This window comes from Theropithecus gelada, chromosome 8, assembly GCF_003255815.1.
Source record: "Theropithecus gelada isolate Dixy chromosome 8, Tgel_1.0, whole genome shotgun sequence".
Lineage (NCBI taxonomy): Eukaryota > Metazoa > Chordata > Mammalia > Primates > Cercopithecidae > Theropithecus > Theropithecus gelada.
This window is the reverse complement of record NC_037676.1, coordinates 126173686-126190083: the sequence shown is the minus strand read 5'-3', so window position 1 is coordinate 126190083 and position 16398 is coordinate 126173686.

The following is a 16398-nucleotide window of genomic DNA, read 5'->3' as shown; positions in this document are numbered from 1 at the left end:
TGGCTTTGGATGGCTTCTCCATTCTTCCTCTTTTTAGTGGCTCCTCTGGCTAGGAACACAGCAAAATCCTGATGTCTGCCTTTATCCAGATCCTGGTCACAGGCTTCTGAGTTTCTGAGTAATTGAGTAGGTGAGGCTATTTGTGGGGGTTGGGGGTTGGGGGTTGGGGGTGTGGCTGAATCAACACTCATTGCTCTGCATGGCTGTTTGCAGGCATCATGTTACTAAGTGCAATCAAAAGTGCAAAGCAAACTGTCCCACAAAGAGTGGATCAATCTTCCAGGCTTCTTAACCATCCCCACCCACTGATGTATATCTTCTTCCCCATGAACGACAGAGCCAAAAGCTAAATGCCTTCAGGCTCAAACTCATACTCTTCTAAAAACATCATTAGAAGAGACTGTAAGACCATCTCATGTCAAGGAAAACATACTAATAAGGTCATTCAGTTCTCCTAGAACAGGGATGTCTGATAGAACTTTCTGCAATGATGAAAATATTCTATTATCTACACTGTCCAATATGGTAACCACCAATCTATGTGACTATTGAACATTTGAAATGTGGCTAGTACAACTGATTAAATTTTTTAAAGCTAATTTAGATTTAAATAGCCACACATAGCTAGTGGCTACCATTTCAGAACACTGCAATTTAGAATCCCAAAATGTTAACCCTAAAAAAGACCCCATAAATCATTCAGACCTTTGCAATTCCAAGACCCATTTCTAATACAGAAGATGTATCCAGACCTTTCTCATGTTAACAGAATGTTTAGTGTGTGTTCATGAAGAATGTCATAATGACCAAAAGTAGGAAAAATTCAATTGTATTTTAATGTTTTAATTAAGAAAATGAAGATTACCGTTAGGAATAATTTCATAACACTTTTAATTGCATTTTGTTAGCCACAACAGTATCCTCGTGCACATATATGATAGACATGTGTGAGGTATTATTTTGCCCAGCCCTCAAACTTGTCCAACACATGGGTACCCAGATCCTCTCCAATAACCACAGTCCCCACTCACCATTCCCAGAGTGCAATAGTGCAATGTGGAAACCAATGGCTTGGTCCAGACCCCACTTTGAGAGAGAGAAAAACAAAAACAAAAACGTAGCGCCCAGCAAGGGAGGACACCTGTCCAAATCACATGGCTAATAAACAGTAGAGGCAACCTGGCGGCCAGACCAAGCCTCCTTTCACTCTGCCACAAAGCCCAAAGAGAAGAAACACAGCTGGAAACCTGTAAGGGAGAGGTAGCTGGCTATGTTGAAAATGTCTCTCTTTTCTTTCTCTTAGGAATTGTGGAAAATAAAAAGAATAGATTTTTGTAAATATCAAATATATATATATATGTGTGTGTGTGTGTGAATAAATTATTTAACATGAACAAATAATTACATAAGTTTGTCTGTGAAGGGACTATGGAAAAAATGGAACTAACTCCATTTGTATTTATTAAATACAAATATTTTCTGTAGTTAGTAGGTATTAAGTAAAATGTGATAACTTTCAATATTTTTTCTGAAGCTTTTATAACTTCCCCAGTCTCTGTGGATTTTGTTAGCATCTGTGAGTATCCTCCCAGAAATAAGCAATAAAATATAAATTATCTCTTAAAAATAAACCAGGTTTATGGGCTCCTTTTAGTGATAGTAATCAAGACGCAGAAGAGCGAGCCAAGATGTCCTCCTCAGTTACCACATGCACCTGGCAAAGAGATGGGTCTAACACCTGGTGATCTGACTGCTCTTCTCTTCCTAGATCGCGCAGACCACGCTGCCTGCAACACCATACACTGTATTGCTCTTGGTTGGCAGGAAAGTGTTTACTAGAGTCAGTGTTGAGGATTTAGGGCAACAGGCTTTCCATTTTAAATGTCTCTGCCTTTGGATTCCCATAGCATTTGATTTTCTTTTATTTTTAACCTGGATCACAGTGACTATGACCCTGGACTCTGGAGTTAAACTGCTGTGGCTTGAATCAAGACTCTAATACCTACTAATTACAGAAAGTTTGGTGATTTGCTTTACCTCTCTCAGTCTCAGTTTTCTCATTTGTAAAATAAAGATAACAATTTACTGCATAGCCATGTTGAAAAATTAAGGCTGATTCTCATAAATCTCATAGAATGGTGACTGCCAAAAAAAAAAAAAAAAACTCAGTGCTGTCTCGGAGATACTGTTATAATGAATTATACCTGTGAATGTGTATATTTCCCATGTTAGGCTATAAAATTCCTGAGGGCAAAGACTGTTTTGATTTTCTAACCACCCCAATCCCCTACAGATGCAAAACTTTATAGGTGCTGTGCAGGTGTTTGTGGTGGTTACAAATGTCAGCTTTGATATCATCAAACATACCAGAGAATGAAGGCTATGATCTTCTTACTGTATTTAGTAGGCTTTCTTTTTTTTTTTTTTTTAAACATTGACAAGTTTATTAACGTCCCTGGGTCTCAGTTTCTTCATCTTTTAAATGGGCTATTCCATTAGCTAACTTGCAGTTTCATTGTGAGAATTAAAGGATCCTAGGATGTGCTGAGCATTCCATGAAGGCTGGCTGCTGTGAGCATATTAATATGCCATCCCAGCTCCCACTTTGATGAGTACCATGTTATGCTCATGCTAGAAGCTGCTACTAAACAAGAATCTAGGGCTTGGTTTTCAGTGCACTCCCTTATTTGCTCTCTCCATGTCAAACAGATTCCCTATTGCTAATAGAAGCCAGAGGTTAGTCTACCATAAAACCAGGGTGTGCTGTGATAACAGACTTCACGGTGCATATGCCAGCTGTTCCCCCAGGAAGGGTAAATTTACCCTGTAATGCTCTGGAACAAAACCAACAGCCTGTTTGCACAAGAGCACAGAAATTCAAAACCAGAGATGCAGCCTAGTTTAGATGACAGGTTACGGCTCTGAGTTGGGGGCCTTGAGTCTGAGGACTTGATCTCACTAGTAACTAGCTGCATGCTCTCAGACAATCCATTTCACAACGCCAGGACTCTGTTTCCTTTCCCCTATAAAGAAGGGCCTAGATTAGGCCATCTCCAAGGATCATTGCAGCTCCTGTGTTTCAGCATCCTAGGATGAGCTCGCTAAGTGAACAGGAAGTGGGACACAGAATGCAGAGCCAGAAAGACCTGGGTTGAAACCCCTACCTGTTTTCCTTTGATCAAGCTTCTTAATCTCTCTGAAGATTAACAGAGGGTTTCTTGGGTTTCTCAAGAGTAAAGTGGAGGTAATAAACATGACTACTGGAGAATTTGAGACAGTGAATGTGAAGCATGACATTGCCTGGGCCATTGTGGATGCTAAGTGGCAGCTGCAGTTATTAGCATTATTACCATTGTCACTATTATTAATACTATTACCTTTCGTTTAAAATGTTAAGGCCCAAAAACATTTTATTTCATAGCTATCATGTGGAATCAAATGGGAATATCAACTCTTCACAAGTAATTTTTTTAATGTGTTAACTTTCTTCTGTGTATAATTACTATTCCTTTTCCATTTTTTTGTCTTGAATCTTTTCATTTCCAACTCTAGAACTTTACTTCCTTAATAATAAACAATATAGTTAAGTATATGAGGAATTCCATGGACTCCTGGCCAATGATCATCATCCCTGTCATCATGATCGTCACTGTCATGATAACCATCACCTTTACAGCTCCATTTTTCAGTACCTGGGGTTCAGCAGAATGAATGACTCATTCATTCTGACCTCACTGCCCATCCAACCAGGAAGTCATAGGACCTGGACTTCAGGTTAAACTTCTGACTCTGAAGCCCATGATTATTCCACCTGACCATCAATTTCATGCATTAACTCAAGTTTTTCCTCACTGTCATTGCCTTGACTAGTCTTAAAATATATCTTTTAAAGTAACTGCCCTTTTATATATATGGAATTTGAAATATAGCATTTCTTAAAGTTTAACCCTAACTCCTTGGTCTATCCAATTGCATGCCATCTAACTTAATCACTTTTCTCCCCTACTAGAAGACACTTAAGCAAGTTTTGGAAGACCTCTGTTTTTCACTTCAAACATATCAGGAAGGTTTATTTCGGGTGAATAGAAGCAATGTTTCAGTTAGGTTTTTTGGTCGCAAAAAAAGAGCTAACCAAGTGAGGGATGAAGATTATTTTAAGGATTTCCACTGAATGAAATTATGGTGAACAAAAAGAATGTTAAGTTATCATGAGATATGGCCACACAGAGGATGGGACTGAAAGATGGTTCTTGACCTAGAGCAACTCCAGCAGTGCTGAACACAAAAGGTCTTAGGTCCTCTCCCTAGTGTTCTACCAACTCACCATCTGCCATCTTCTCTAGTGTCCTACCACGTTGCTCCTCTACCCCATTGTCTTCATGCCATTGACTGGATGTCTTACTCTTTCCCCACTCAACTTCTCTACAGAAGTATATCTCCAGCTCAGCTGATTACCATTATTACCGTTTGAATAGTCTTTTCAACATGACAGCATATCCTAGACCACTGATCAGCAGATGAATCTGCTGCTGCCAGGTCAGACATGGCTTGAGGTATCAAACGTGGCTGCCTAGGATCCAGCTAGGACAGTGGATGGGCCCACTTTACTTAGAAAGGGCTGTAAGCCACAGCAGATGCCATGATTATCACTGCTAACAACAACAGAGTAAATTTTTTCTCTCCAGATGCTGCTACTTATTTCATATCAACCTAAACATGGTTTGTCATTTTTATAATTTTTTGTGTCTCCATATGTTTGCAAAGTCCTGACTGATGAGGAATTTCAGAGTTAACTACAATAACGACAATCAAAATCACTTTCATAGATACAGTCCTTTATGATGATGACTTCCTTTTCATGTCCTCTGTTTCATTTGATTGTTACATCATCCACTAGTTGACAAGGCCAGTTATCATTGTCACCATTTGACAGAAGAAAAAGCTAATGTTTAAGAGAGATAATTGGCCCTAGGTTACAAAACTGGTTACAGATCCATTTGGGTTTTAGACCTGTTTCCTAAGTTAATTTCTGAAGGCACAGAAAGCAACCTTTTTCCCCTCAACCTTTATGTTTAGCCAATCATGAATATGTTTTGAGTCTTAATATACCTCACCAGTCTCCTTCAGTCTAGGCTCAGATCCTCATTAGTTCTTACCCTGGATTGTGCATCCTCCTCCTAACTCACCTCTGCCTCCACTCAACAACCTTTTTCATCCCTTCCTCCATAGGCAACCAGAGAGGTCTTTTAGAAACTGTTTTCAACAAGTCATCTCCATGATCCCAGGCCCTCACTGCCCGCAGAATAAGGTCCGAACTCCTTGGGAGTATATTCAATGTCTTGGAAGATTTCACTCTATCCACTTCTTTGTCTTATCGCTCGCACCCCACCCCCCACACCCCAGCCACTCATGTCCCCATGCACTCCAGCAGTGCTGGCTTCCAAGCCTAGCTTGCATCTTTCTCCCTCTTCATCTTTCCGTAACTCACTGTCTGCAGACTAGAATTAGCCTGTAGATGGACTTGGATCACACTGTTATAGGGTGGTTGCTTTATCAAATCTGTTGACAATGTTTATGAAGATCTCCAGCTTCTATTGAAAAATTAGTGGATCATGTTAACCGTCAACCTGAGCCTGAAAAGTGGTTAATCCATTTACATGGGCCATGCCCCACCAGTTGACTACAATCCCCCCTAGTCCCTATTGTCTTACATTCAGCTAGCTTCACTCATAATAGTGATATGCTTGACCCCTTAGACATTTGAATTTGCAAACTTTGCCTTATGTTCTTACCATCCAAAATGTGTTTCCTCATATACTTCTATTGAAATCATAATCACCTCTCCAGCAATCACTCATCCATAAAGTCTATATTGATTCCCTGAGCTGAAATTAATCTCTTCCCCCTCTGTCCTCCTAAACTTGTTCATTGATTCCTCTACCTATAGCATCTAAAAGACTTCACCAAGTCTATCTCCTCCACTAGGTTATGAGCAATCTTATTCATCTGTGTGTTCCCACACTGCCTAAGATATGGTTATCCTTACTCTTAGTAAATATCATAAAAAAACTTGTTGAATTAAACTTAATTCAATCAACAGCTAAGCTTTCCAATAGAAGCCAACTCGTCTGTGATAATATTTGCCCATTTGACATCTAGACTTGAGCTTCTGTTAGTACTGATGGCGTCTACCTCTTACTAAAAGTCTTATCTACTGAGGAAACAAACTGTTTTCTAAAGTTCTATTGACTTAAAAATGCAAGCTCTTAAATAAATTATTTTCCAAGAAGCAAGAGCAATACATTTGCTATGGCCCTGAATCAATACCACTCCCAGCTGCAGAGTATCTTGTAAGAACCTCACAAAAGAAGGGACAGAAATGCCCAGTCTTCACCCCCAGGTGAGGATTAAATCACGACATCATGGTTTATTCACAAACTTCCGTTTCCTCAACTAATACGTGTTTCTTAACACACATTATTTGCCCAAGAGAACCTATTGTTCTGTCTTTCATGCAAGTTATATTTTTTATGAGTTACTTCCCTGTATTTTTGGATTTTGAGATCTCCTGTAACCTTTTAACGTTTTTTTAACATCCATTTTTCAAGCATCTAACAGTTTATCAGGCATGGTGCTTGGTTCTGGGATGACAAAAAGAAAATACATTTGTTCTCAACTCTAGGAGGTTCACAGACTAGGGTAGAAACAAATACATCACTTAGATACTGCTTATCAAATGCCGTATGCAAACAGAACAAATTTTTGCTACCACATTTGTTGTGAATGTCCCACGTGTGCTGTGGTGGTGCAATATTTGTAAGTTTACTGCCCCTCTGACATCCAGTTTAGGTAGTAGACACTGGTCACTGGTGACTTATTTCTCTGCCCATTGTTTGAACCTCCTTCCTATGCTCAGTAATGAGGAGAAATTGGGATTACTACTCTCCAGAATGAGAACAATATGGTTAAAGCCCAGAGAGCTTCCCTGAAGGCCTTTCATACAATCATGTCCAGTGAGAGGCCCTCAGGGAAGCCTCCTGGGTTTTAATCATGTTCTTCTCATACTAGGGAGTGGTAATCCCAATTTCTCCTCAATACTGAGCATAGGAAGGACGTTTAGATAATGGGCAGAGAAATATGTCACCAATGCCAACTAAAGATTGTCCAACAAAGGTTGTTATTGGACAACCTTTCCAGCCCTATACAGGCAAAATTACCAAAAGCTTAGACACAGTGAAAGTCGGGGTCGCCCCATCAGAGACTGGACCACAACTAGGTGAGTTACTGAATGTCAATAAGGAAGCATGGCATGGGCCATAATGGAGGGTGGTGATAGCAGCAGCTATGACTGTGTGATCTGTTGATGGAATGAAGTCATAGTCCCTCCCTGTACCTATGTCTCCTTCCTTTCTGTATTCTGGATGATGTGTGTGTGAGTATGTGTACACAATAACATTCCTCCTTCCTCTTTACGGTGCCTGATTGTTATAATAGGGTGTGCTGGTGGTAGCAAAGGGTATAATCCAGTCAAGAAGTTAGCAAACTACAGTCTGCAGTCCTAGTACAGCCATCTAGGGACTTTTGTAAATAAAGTTTTATTAGAACACAGCCACAGCCATTCATTTACACATTGTCTATGGCTGCTGTCATGCAACAGTGACAGACATGAGTAGTCTAGACAACCACTGTGTGGACCACAAAGCTTAAAATAATCAGACGGTCCCTTACAGAAAAGTTTGCCAGGCCCTGACCTTCCACAGGTTACACAGTATCAATTAGGATCCCTAAATGCTAAGGGAAGAACAAGTATCCAAGACTTGAAACTGGACATCAACGCAGTTGGTCTTTCTTTAAAGAGGGGGTTAAAGGGTCTTCAGATGTGTGAACGATCTTTTTTTCTTTCCCCGGAGATGAAGTCTTGCTCTATTAACCAGCAGGTTGGAGTGCAGTGGCATGATCTCGGTTCACTGCAACTTCCACCTCCCAGGTTCAAGCAATTCTCATGCCTCAGCCTCCTGAGTAGCTGGGACTACAGGCACACACCACCACGCCAAGCTAATTTTTGTATTTTTAGTAGAGATAAGGTTTCTCCATGTTGGCCAGGCTGGTCTCGAACTCCTGACCACAAGTAATCTGCCTGCCTCAGCCTCCCAAAGTGCTGGGATTACAGACGTGAGCCACCGCACCCAGCCACAATCATTTCATTATACTAAATGGGAGCATCTTTTTATATGTGTTGTTGTTGTCAAACACTAAACACAGGAGAAAGGATGTAGGGTGTCTAAAGGAATAAGCCATACTGGATATGTGTCACTCACCCAGACTTTTCCTATGTTTGGAAATTATCCACAGTGTGGGTTGGGTGGGAGGTAGAACCTAGCTTCTAGAACAGAGCCTGAAAACACTAGATACTTCTTATTACACCATTCCCCTAGAGGTTATGGTGCTGGCATCTAACTGAGGATTGGCCAACTGAAGGTATCTGCCCAAGGCTTTGAATCCGAAGTTCGTTGTGCAAAGAAATAAGCAGAGAATTCACTCCTATGGTTGGGTCATGGAACAGCAGAAATACCCAGTATTGGGAGCTACAGGGCTAGTGGCAAAGCCAGTTACCCAGGACTGATGGGAGGGGTGGTGTCACTGATGACAGCAATGGATAACCTTACCTGCCTGTCTCCATGACTCTGCCTGAATTCTGGCCCCTTGGCTTCTCTTGGTTCCTCTCTGATTTCTGATCCTGTTCTTCAATGCAATATCCCCTCAAAAAAACCCATATTGCTTTATGTAAGTAAGAATTTTTTTGTTGTTTAAACGTAAGACTCTGCTGCTTTTACAGCAGATAACCAATATACAACTTAGAAAAAATAATTTTAAGTTGTACAGCAATAGTTTAAAATTGTATAGCAATGTACAACTCAGAAAAAATAAAACTACATTTGTTAAGAGATTATCATGTGCCAGGAACCATGGTAATCTTTGTATATGTATTATCACATGTAATATTTATAAATAAGGAAACCAAGGCTTAGAGAGATGAAGTACTTGGTTCAGGGCAACACACTTGGTTAGCACCAGGTTTGTACACAAAACCAGGGAGTTTAACCACACTAGCAGCGTTCCTTTAGGTCCTGCATTCTTCTACTACAAAAAGTGGGACTGAGACTATTCACAATAGCAAAAACATGGAACCAACCCAAATGCTTATCAATGATAGACTGGATAAAGAAAATGTGGTACTTATATACCATGGAGTACTATGCAGCCATAAAAAGGAATGAGATCATGTCCTTTGCAGGGACATGGATGAAGCTGGAAGCCATTATCCTTAGCAAACTAACACAGGAACAGAAAACCAACACCGCACGTTCTCACTTATAATTGGGAGCTGAACAATGAGAACGCATTTACACAGAAAGGGGAACAACACACACTGGGGCGTGCCGGGGGTGGCTGGGGAGAGAGAGAGAATCAGGATAAATAGATAATGCATGTGGGACTTAATACCTAGGTGATGAGTTGATAGATGCAGCAAACCAACATAGCACACGTTTACCTATGTAACAAACCTGCACGTCTTGCACATGTTTCCCAGAACTTAAAATTAAAAAAAAAATTTAAGTGGGATTGAATTAGTTTTCTAGATCCTAGCTAAAATGAAATTCAATGGCTGGATCAACTATGTCTTCAGGGGTGTGCTGCTAAACGAGCTCTCTAGAGAAAAAGTCCTGAGTTGTACTGTTTGCCAATTTCCATGGTGTAAATATTCCCACCATGGCTGATTTCGAACTACCAAACGTTTAACCACTTGTTCACAAATATCCTGAATGTTTAACAATGGACTCTTGAAAGTTAGTGTGAACTGGTACCAACATACCGCTGTACCTATGCCCTGTTTGTTTCTTGTTTGTGGTTTGCCACTTCAAACACTTTATCTTACGCTCTTGGAATCTCAGAGTGGGGAGAGATCTCAGAGGCCATTTAGACTCACTGTGTAACAATGGAAGACACCCCCTCCGGTCAACCCTAACTTGGCATCTACCCTCTGCTCAACACTTCCAGTGGCTGGGAGCTCACCACCTTCTAAGTATCTTGTATAGGTTGAAATACTCATTATTGTCCCAAATAACTAAACTAGCTTTACAAAATAGTTGCTTTTACTCTCTGTTTTAGAGGTAGACTTTGAGTTCCCTCCTGTCCTAGAAGCTCTCTGTCCACATATCTCTGCTGAATATGGCTCTCATAAGTAGTTGTTTGGCCAGGGCTCCACTTTTCCCCCGCACATCAGAAGGGGATTTAGGAGTGGGGCCTGGAGGGTGTGCAGTGTGATTATTTGCTGTGAGATTATTATATACAGAGCTAGTGCTAGATGCCTTCCAACCTTCGCTATAGCCTCAAGCAAGGAGGGACCTGCCTGGGAGTGGTGCTTAGCCCCACACATCACACACACACACACATACACACACACACAGACATACACACAGAGTTTATTCTAAAATATGCAAATGCTTCTGTCACTCAGGATCCAGCACCCAGTGTTGTCATAAGACTTACACACCTACATATGCCCCCTAAACCAATCACACCCTTTCAGGCCTCAGGGCAACAATTCTACACATCTACTACCCTACATTCTTGAAATCAAAGACATGCATGTGCCATGCCTCCAAGTCTTCTGTGTTATCACTGCCAGCTTCGGAGGAGGCCTCTGCTTTGAAGTGTGGGGAGGATCTGATTGGCAGAAGTGCTTAGGTAAGAGAAAAGATAAGTTAATTAAATTGTCAAATCCTTCTTCTCAGAGAACATGAGATTCTTGCATAACTCTCATTTCCCAACAGTGCCCGGCATCCCTCATCTTGCTTCCTTTTGTGCTATAACTTGCCTTCCCCAGGGTACTCGGGAGTTAGGGCGGTATTCCCAGCAGTGGCACATTCTGCAGTATGAAATGGTCCATATTGCCCTTAGACTTCATATGCCTGACATTGTGCTGATTCTTTACATTGGCAATTAGATGATCATTTCTCATTTAGGAAAAAAAAGAGAAGTGCAGGTCTCTGCTAGCCCTCATTTAATTTTACATAAACATGTTCTTTGAGGCTGAAGCAAATCTGACTGATTTTCAGTGTGGAAATAAAATATAAAAACTGTTCTTGGAGTTATTTCTAAACAGAACTAATATCAGAATTGTCTGAATCATCAGCATCATCTATTTCAGAAAAATCAGATTCATCAAGTGAACCTTCAGCCAACAACTGTTTGAGAACAATGTTACAATCAGGCGTAGGAATGCTACGTTTTCTAGGCTTTGACATTTTCAGCGATCAAGAATTACTATATTTTGTAAATGGAAATACCACTACTAAAAACAGAATGTTGTAAATAGAATGATGTCTTTTGTTTCCAAAGTCGATATACTAGAATGACACAAACATAATAATAAAAGCAAGATATGTTGTGGCAAATTTATCGCAGGGTAAATGCTGCAGCCGCAAGCACCACCTGCAAGTATTCTCAGGGCAAACGACAAATGGGTTAAACGTTAAAATTGGCAACAGTTTCCTTTTACTAAGATATAATTGCATTAAAAAAATAAATTACTAAGCATTATATATGAAGGAAAGATAGTCTTTTTCAGACAAACAAGCTGAGAGAATTTGCCATTACCAAACCACCACAAGAAGTGCTAAAAAGAGCTCTCAAGCTTGAAATAAATTCTGGAAACACAACAAAACAGAACCTCCTTAGAGCATAAATCACACCAGACCTGTAAAACAAAAATAGAAGTTAAAAAGCAAAACCAAAAAACAAACCAAAGTACACAGGCAACAAAGGGCATGATGAAAGCAACAGTACCTCACATTTCAATACTAACATTGAATGTAAATGGCCTAAATGTTCCACTTAAAAGATACAGAACTGCAGAATGGATAAGAACTCACCAACCATCTGCTGGCATCAGGAGGCTCACCTAACACAGAAGGACTCACATAAACTTAAGGTAAAAGGGTGAAAATGGACACCAAAAGCGAGGAGGGGTAGCTATTCTTATATCAGACAAAACAAACTTTAAAGCAACAACAGTTAAAATAGACAAAGAGGGACAGTATATAATGGTAAAAGGCCTTGTGCAACAGGAAAATATCACAATCCTAAACATATTCACACCTAACACTGGAGCTGCCAAATTTATAACACAGTTACCACAGACCTAAGAAATGAGATAGACAGCAATACAATAATAGTGGCGGACTTGGATACTCCAGGTCATCAAGACAAAAAGTCAACAAAGAAACAATGAATTTAAACTATACCTTGGAACAAATGGACTTAACAGATATATACAGAACATTTCATCCCACAACCAGAATATACACTCTATTCAACAGCACATGGAGCTTTCTCCAAGATAGACCATGTGATGGGCCATAAGATGAGCTTCAATAAATTTAAGAAAACTGAAATTATATCAAGCACTCTCTCAGACCACAGTGGAATAAAACTGGAAATCATCTCCAAAAGTAACCTTTGAAATTATCCAAATATATGGAAATTAAATAACTCGCCCCTGAATGAGCACTGGGTCAAAAACTAAATCAAGATGGAAATTTAAAAATTCTTTGAACTGGGCCACGTGCGGTGGCTCACACCTGTAATCCCAGCACTTTGGGAGGTTGAGGCGGGCGGATCACAAGGTCAGGAGATTGAGACCATCCTGGCTAACACAGTGAAACCCAATCTCTACGAAAAAAATACAAAAAAAATTAGCCAGGCATGGTGGCAGGCGCCGGTAGTCCCAGCTACTCAGGTGGCTGAGGCAGGAGAATGGCTTGAAACCAGGAGGTGGAGATTGCAGTGAGCTGAGATCGCACCACTGCACTCCAGCCTGGGCGAAAGAGAGAGGCTCCATCTCAAAAAAAAAAAAAAAAAAATTATTCGAACCGAATGACAATAATACAACCTACCCAAACCTCTGGGATACAGCAAAGGTGATGCTAAGAGGGAAGTTCATAGCTCTACACGCCTAAATCAAAGACTGAAAGTGCACTAACTGACATTCTAAGGTCATACCTCAAGGAACTAGAGAAACAGGAACAAACCAAACCCAAACTCAGCAGAAGAAAGGAAATAACCAAGATCACAGCACAACTAAATGAAGTTGAAACAAAACAAAACAAAAAAGATAAATGAAACAAAAAGCTGGTTCTTTGAAAAGATAAACAAAACTGACAGACCATTAGCAAGATTAACCAAGAAAAGAAGAGAGAAAATCCAAATAACCTCACTAAGAAACGAAACAGAAAATATTACAATTGACATCACTAAAATACAAAAGATCATTCAAGGCTACTATGAACACCTTTACACACATAAACTAGAAAGCCTGGAAGAGATGAATAAATTCCTGGAAAAATACAACCCTCCTAGCTCAAATCGGGAAGAATTAGATAACCTGAACAGACCAATAACAAGCAGTGAGATTGAAATGGTAATTTTAAAATTACCAACAAAAAAAAAAGTCCAGGACCAGATGGATTCACAGAATTATACCAGACATTCAAAGAAGAATTGGTTCTAACCCTTTTGACACTATTCCACAAGATAGAGAAAGAAGGAACCCTCCCCTTCCTAATTCATTCTATGAAGTCAACATCACCCTAATACCAAAACCAGGGAAGGACATAACCAAAAGAGAAGACTACAAACCAATATCCTTGATGAACATAGATGCTAAAATCCTTAACAAAATACTAGCTAACCAAATCCAACAACATATCAAAAAGATAATCTACCATGATCAAATGGGTTTCATTCCAGGGATGCAGGGATGGTTTAACATACACAAGTCAATAAATGTAATACACCACATAAACAGAATTAAAAACAAAAATCACACGATCATCTCAATAGATGCAGAAAAAGCATTCAACAAAATCCAGCACCACTTTATGATTAAAACTCTCAGCAAAATTAGCATACAAGGGACATACTTTAATGTAATTAAAGCCATCTATGACAAACCCACATATTATAACACATATTATTGACAAGTCAACATAATACTGAATGGAGAAAAGTTGAAAGCATCCCCTCTGAAAACTGGGACAAGACAAGGACGCCCACTCTCACCACTCCTCTTCAACATAGTACTGGAAGTCCTAGGCAGAGTAATCAAACAAGAGAAAGAAACAAAAGATGTCCAAACCAGTAAAGAAGAAGTCAAACTGCCACTGTTTGCTGATATGATCATTTACCTTGAAAACCTTGAAGACCCCTCCAGAAACCTCCTAGAACTGATAAAAGAATTCAGCAAAGTTTCCAGATACAAGATGAATGTACAAAATCAGTAGTTCTTCTATACTCCAACAGCGACCAAGCAGAGAATCAAATCAGTATCTCAACCCCTTTTACAATAGCTGCAAAAAATATATATACTGAGGAAAATATCTAACAAAGGAGTCGAAAGACCTCTACAAGGAAAACTGCAAAATAATGCTGAAAGAAATCATAGACAATACAAATGGAAACACATCTCATGCTCATGGATGAATAAATCAGTATTGTGAAAATGACCATACTGCCAAAAGCAATCTACAAATTCAGTGCAATCCATATCAAAACACCATCATCATTCTTCACAGAATTAGAAAAAACAATTCTAAAATTCATATGGAACCAAAAAAAGAGCCCGCATAGCCAAAGCAAGACTAAGCAAAAAGAGCAAATCTGGAGGCATCACACTACCTGATTCTAAACTATAAGGCCATAGTCACCCAAACAGCATAGTACTGGTATAAAAATAGCCACATACACCAATGGAACAGAATAGAGAACCCAGAAATAAACCCAAGTACTTGCAGCCAACTGATCTTTGATAAAGCAAACAAAAAGTGGAGAAAGCACACTTTTTTCAACAAATGGTGCTGGGATAATTGGCTAGCCACATGTAGGAGAATAAAACCGGATCCTCATCTCTCACCTTATGCAAAAATCAACTCAAGGACTTACACCTAAGACCTGAAACCATAAAAATTCTAGCAGATAACATTGGAAAAACCCTTCTGGACATTGGCTTAGGCAAGGATTTCATGACCAAGAACCCAAAAGCAAATGCAATAAAAACAAAGATAAATAGCTGAGACCTAATAAATTAAAGAGCTTTTGCATGGCAAAAGGAACAGTCAGCAGAGTAAACAGACAACCCACAGAGTGGGAGAAAATCTTCACAATCTATACATCTGACAAAGGACTAATATCCAGAATCTACAACCAGTGCAATCAAATCAGTAAGAAAAAAAACAAACAATCCCATTAAAAAGTGGGCTAAGGGCATGAATAGACAATTCTCAAAAGAAGATATACAAATGGCCAACAAACATATGAAAAAATGCTGAAATCACTAATGATCAGGGAATTGCAAATCAAAATTACAATGTGATACCACCTTACTCCTGTAAGAACGTCCATAATCAAAAAATCAAAAAACAGTAGATGTTGGCATGGATGTGGTAATCAGGGAACACTTCTACACTGCAGGTGGGAATGTAAACTAGTACAGCCACTGTGGAAAACAGTGTGGAGATTTCTTAAATAACTCAAAGTAGAACTACCATTTGATCCAGCAATCCCATTACTGGGTATCTACCCAGAGGAAAAGAAGTTATTATTTGAAAAAGATACTTGCACACGCATATTTATAGCAGCACAATTCACAATTCACAATTCCACAAAATCGTGGAATCAACACAAATGCCCAACAATCAATGACTGGATAAAGAAACTGTGATATATGTGTGTGTGTGTGTGTGTGTGTGTGTGTAATGAATACTACTCAGCCATAAAAAGGAATAAATTAACAGCATTTGCAGTGACCTGGATGAGATTGGAGACTATACTAAGTGAAGTAACTCAGGAATGGAAAACCAAGAATCATATGTTCTCACTGATAAGAGGGCGCTAAGCTATGAAGATGCAAAGTCATAAGAATGATACAATGGACTCTGGGGACTTGGAAGAGTGGGAGGGGGCAAGGGATAAAAGACTACAATTAGGGTGCCGTGTATACTCTATTTTGGTGCACCAAAATCTCACAAATCACTAAGGAGTTACTCATGTAACCAAATACCACCTGTAACCCAATAACTTATGGGAAAAAAATTAAAATTTTCAACTTTATTTAAATAATTTTTATTCAAAATTGGATAGTTATTATACTCATTCTTCTAAGTTTTATATTCTTCTAAGTTTAATAGTTTTGAATATTTTATAAGAAAAATCTGTTAAAACATATATAAGAACTGATTTTTTATTTTTACACTTACTTTAAATTACATTTTGATTAAACTACAGTACATCCAGATTTGCATATTTTGAATACAATTGCATTTTTTTAATCCTTTAAAT